The 5,352-nt window shown below is 49.4% G+C and overlaps 1 protein-coding gene across 5 annotated transcripts in view; it reads left to right on the top strand.

Moving 5' to 3' along the window:
- The first annotated feature begins 909 nt into the window (after positions 1 to 909).
- Positions 910 to 5,352, top strand: part of LOC135108147 (nestin-like) — a 182,300-nt gene continuing 177,857 nt past the window's right edge. For 3 of the 5 annotated variants that reach the window (XM_064018874.1, XM_064018872.1, XM_064018873.1), the window contains exon 1: positions 910 to 1,032. The gene's annotated coding sequence lies outside the window, so the exon portion shown is untranslated. Of the gene's footprint in view, positions 1,033 to 1,061; positions 2,540 to 5,352 lie in introns of those variants that run through there. The other 2 variants (XM_064018875.1, XM_064018876.1) reach the window with 2 other exon arrangements.

Genomic DNA, 5,352 nt, shown 5'->3' on the forward strand with positions numbered 1-5,352 from the left:
GGAGATGGGGAGAGGCAGAGGATGAGAAGGGATGGGGAGGAGAAGAGAAGAGAAGAGAAAGATAAAATACCTTAGTAAAGAGAATATGAGGGAGAGGGAGGAGAGAGGAAAAGGAGAGGCAGAGGAAAAGAAAGGAAGGGAAGGAGAGAAAGATGAAGAGAAAGATAGAATGCCTAACGAAAGAAAATACGAGAGAAGAGAGATGAGAGGAGGAGGAAAGAAGAAAGGCAAAGAATAAGGGGATAAAATAAAATGAGGAGAAAGAAGAAGAAAACTAGTCTATTTCACGAAAGAGAATAATGATAGCAGAAAGAGATGAGGAGGAGAGAGAAAAGGGGGAGACTCAGAAGCAGAGAGGAGGAAAAGGAAGGAGAGAAATAAGTGAGAATAAAATAAGAAGAGGAGGAAGAGGGAGGAAAGGAAGAGAGAGAGGCGGGGATGAAGGGAAGGAAAGGGAAAGGAGAAGGGAAGAGAAGGGACACGAAAGAGAATATGAGAGATGAGATAGTGAAGAAGAAGAAGAGGCAGAGAAAGAGAAGGGAGAGGAAGAGAACGAAGAGAAAAAATAGTAAAGGGAAGAGGAGATGAACATACTCTACCTAACGGAAGAGGATACGAGAAGAGAAATGAGAGAGAGAGAGAGAGAGAGAGAGAGAGAGAGAGAGAGAGAGAGAGAGAGAGAGAGAGAGAGAGAGAGAGAGAGAAGGGAAGTAAATGGAAAAGGAGAAGAAGGGAAGAGAATGTGAAAGAAGAGAAAGATGAGAGTAAGAGCGAAAAAAGAGACGGAGGATGAGAGGAGAGAGGATGAGAGGCAGAGGATGAAGAGAAGGGAAGGGAGGAAAGGAAAGGGAGTAGAGGAGGGAGGGAGGGTTGGTGTCAGCGGTGTGGGGTGCCCGCTGCCCGCCGCTGACCCTGGAGTGCCGCGCCTCAGTGAGCGGCGCGCGACGCTAGTGACTGGGTGCCTGGTGCCTCGCGCTGACTAGGAAGACACAGGCGCTGCAGGGTATTCAGTGGTTTACGGTTCGCGATTCGGTGGGTGGTTGGTGAGGGTCGGTTGGTGCTTCGCGAATGCTGTCTTGGTGCTTCGAAAATTGGCGCGTATTCTGAAACACTTCGCTCTCCCACCACGAGTATTTCCAAAGCCCACAGAGATGACTAGCCGGGTTCTCAATAGTGTTTGTGTTGTTCACCATATATAAATCTTGTTAATGAATTCGCAAAGGTCACAGAGATGACTAGCCGGGTTCTTACGAGTGTTTCCCCAGTTAATAATATAGAAATCTTGTTAATATGTCACCAGAACCGCAAAAAAAAAAAAAATAAATAAATAAATAAATAAATAAAAATAAAAACATTTATAACCTCAACTAAAACCCTTTAAAAGTAGTGGAGGGGCGGCGCAGAAGTGTTTCAAAATACGATCCAATACTGCCTCAGTGTTCCGCGTATATTCACCGACGCGGGGACTTTGTATTCACGCTCGTGGTTGCGTTGTGTTGTGTCAGTGACCTGCGCGCGCTCGCTAACTCGCTTCCCGAAACGACCTTGCCACGCTTTCTAGAAACAGGTCACGGAGGAAGGCCACACGCACACTAAGGGGAGGCAGGTCAAAGGCGCCCCTCTCGTTCCCATGCGGTGGTGCAGGTTGTGGTGGTGTTGTGTTGGTGTTTATTGTCTCGCAGGATGAAGTTTACGATGGTGTGTTTAATTTGTGGGGGCTCGCACGTGACTGTTTGTGTGTGTGTGTGTGTGTATGTGTGATAGCATGACTTGTGATGTTCTGTGTGATGCGTATAAAGATGTGTTGTGGTGTTGTAGCGGTGTTGTGATAGTGCTGCGGCGTTGTGGTTTACTGTGGTGTGATTTGCGGTGCTGTGATTCCTGGTGCGTGTGGTGAATTGTGATGCATGGTGCGTGTGGTGCTGTGATTGCGTCGTGGTGTTGGATTAGTGGGATGTGGTGTTTTGATGACACTGCTGTGCCTGGTGCGTGCGAAGCTGTGGTGTTGTAGGTCTGTGACATTGTTGTGGCGATGCTGTGGTAGTGCTGTGGTACGTATTTAAATGTGGAACGTGCGATGTGGTGGAGCTGTGATGTTGCGGTGACGTGGTGGTGCTGAGATTGTGATGCTGTAGTGATGCTGAGATACATGATGTTCTAGTGATGCTGAGACGTGTGATGCCACAGAACACTTAATACAGCACTGTGGTAATTCAGTGACAAGTGTTTATTATGATGCGTGTGAACCCTTAGTGCTGTGGCGGTGCTGTAATGCTGTGAGGCCTGGGTGCCATGGTGCTACTGTGATGCTGTTTCGCGTGAGTAGCAGCGGTACGTGTGTTGCGTGCCAGCGGGAGGCTCTGGAAGGGTTGCCGCTGTGGCCAGGTGACTCACGTTAAGGCCGCCGCCTGCCACCCGACGCCTGCCGCCTCACACTCATGGCCGCGGTGAACCAGGAGTGAATCCGCGGCGGGGCTGAGCTGCGCGGCGCGAGTCCAGCCAGTCTCCCCGGGGCGGCCGTGCTGATACGTGCCATGAGGTGTGCCGGGTTGCCTGCTTCCCGTCGAGCGTGCGCGAGCGGGTGTCATTAGCATCTGGCGCGGCGGAGTGACGGGATTGTGGCGGTGGAATGTGTGTGTGTGTGTGTGTGTGTGTGTGTGTGTGTGTGTTTGGCCTGTATTCAGAAACGCTCAGCTCTGCCATGACTATTTTCAAAGGCCACAGCGATGATTAGTCGGGTTTTCAAAAGTGTTTCTCCTGTTAATAATATCGAAATCTTGTTAATCCGTCACTAGAACAGTAGAAAAATCCTTAAAAACAATTGTCACTTCAACTAGAGCCCTTTGAAAGTAGTAGAGGTGCGGACAGAAGTGATTCACAATATGGTCCTACGTATCAAGCGTGTGTGTGTGACGCCTGGACGCCTCTGGAAAAAGTGCGTTTCAGTTTATGTGCGTGTGTCCGTGTGTCCGTGTGTCCGTGTGTTTGTGTGCGCCATGTGACGGTGCAGGCTCCAGTTGTGTAGTGTTGAGGGTGAGGGTATGTGCCGCCGCCCCTGCAGTGCTGTAATGGTTGCCTGCTGCTGCTCCTGCTGCTGCTGCTTCGCCTTCAGGATAAGCCGCCGTGCCTCTCGTGTCTCAAGGAGTAATGTGTGATTCAATGTCTCCAGGCCACTGTGTGTGTGTGTGTGTGTGTGTGTGTGTGTGTGTGTGTGTGTTTGATAAAGGTGTAGTGTTGTTTGGTGACCTTCAGTGGAAGCACAGACAATTGAGGTGTAAATATACGTAAGCATCAGTTATTACCTTTCACTGAGCTACTGTGCAATGACAACAATGGTAACAACAACAAAACAACAACAACAACAACAACAACAACAACAACAACAACAACAACAACAACAACAATATGCGTAGATAATGGCAATAATAAACACAATTATAACAACAACAACAAAAACAACAACATAGATACGTAATGCTAAACTAACAGCAACAACAACCATACCACCACCACCACCACCACCACCACCACCACCACCACCACTACCGCCTCTGTCCCTCTCACACACCGCGGCCTGGCTTTCTTTGTGAGGGCGTGAGGCAGGCGGAGGGTGAGGCGAGGCAGGGGCGTGTGTGGGCGTGGCAGGAGGCTTACACGAGGCGCCATCCTGTGTGTGTGTGTGTGTGTGTGTGTGACTGTTAGTGGTGGGCGCGGTCGGGCACGGATTTAGCTTCTCTGTGTCTGGTGATGCCCGCTTCGCCACTACCACCATCACCACCACCACCACCATCACCACTACAATCACCACCACTACAGTCACCACCATCACGGTCACCATTACTACCACTATCATCACCATCACAACCGTCATCACTATCGCTACCATCGCTGCGACAGTACGTGATACAACACCATCACCATCATTATCATCACCATCATCACCATCACCACCACGTCCACCACCGCAAGCATCGTCTATCATCATCATTATCTCCATTGCGACAAAGGATACAGCATCACCATCACCACCACCACAAACACCACCACCACCACCACCAGCACAAGACAGAGCAAGGGTATGGTGGTGGTAGTCGTAGTAGTTGTAGTGGTGGTGGTGATAGTGACAATAATAGTGGTAGTAAATTTTTTGCTTGTGTTTGTCTTCATCGTAAGTAATTGAGTTTTATTCGAGCAATCTGACTCATTAAGAGGTTCTGGGGAGCGGGACTTGAGGGTCAAAGGTGAAGAGAGAGAGAGAGAGAGAGAGAGAGAGAGAGAGAGAGAGAGAGAGAGAGAGAGAGAGAGAGAGAGAGAGAGAGAGAGGTGAAATTTCCTACTCTTCTATCTTGTCTCTACGTAACATCCTCGTTTTTTTTTATCGTAACTTATTTTTTACGAGTTTATCCTTGTGTGTGTGTGTGTGTGTGTGTGTGTGTGTGTGTGTGTGTGTGTGTGTGTGTGCGCGCGTGTGTGTGCGTGTGCGCGTGTGTGTTGAGGTGTTTGTAAGGAGACAAGCTTTCTCCGGTGACGCCCTCCTCCTCCTCCTCCTCCTCCTCCTCCTCCTCCTCCTCCTCCTCCTCCTCCTCCTCCTCCTCCTCCTCCTCCGTACATTCTTCCTCTTCCTCCGCATCGTTTACTTCCTCACTCACTTTCCCTCTCACCCCCGTCCACTTTGACATTTTCCCTCCTCCTCCTCCTCCTCCTCCTCCTCCTCCTCCTCCTCCTCCTCCTCCTCCTCCTCTTTAAATTCTTCCTCTTCTCAACACTTCCTCCTTCTGCTTCCATAAGTCGCATCTTCCCTCTTCCTCTTCTTCCTCTTAATCTCTTATCTTCCTCCCCTCTTCCTTTCTTCCTCCTCTGTTCCTCTCCGTTGCCTCTTTCTCGTCCATCCTCCTCGCTGTCTCTTGTTTTACTCTTCTCCCTCTGCTTCCTTTCTTGTCTTCCTCTAACTCTCCTCCTCCTCCTCCTTCTCCTCCTCCTCCTCCATCCTGTGAATCATCTCAGGAAATTGCTGTTTAATTGCTAACCAAACATGAATGGAGACATGTTACCGTTTTTCTTCACGTCTTAAACAAGTGTGTGTGTGTGTGTGTGTGTGTGTGTGTGTGTGTGTGTGTGTGTGTGTGTGTGTGTGTGTGTGTGTGTGTCCATCTACGAAACTTACTAAACCTGTCCTGTTTATCGTCTTGTGTCACCTCAAAGGCAAATTAGCACGGTGTTAAAAAAAATTTTCCTCGGCTAAGAGTGAGGGAAGGAGGGACAGGGAGGCAGGGAGAGGCAGGGAAGGTCGCTAAACACGGCCTATTAACATGTACGGGCCGCCTTTATTGGCCAGACCTTTTATCCCTTGGT

This window comes from Scylla paramamosain, chromosome 16 (assembly GCF_035594125.1).
Source record: "Scylla paramamosain isolate STU-SP2022 chromosome 16, ASM3559412v1, whole genome shotgun sequence".
NCBI lineage: Eukaryota > Metazoa > Arthropoda > Malacostraca > Decapoda > Portunidae > Scylla > Scylla paramamosain.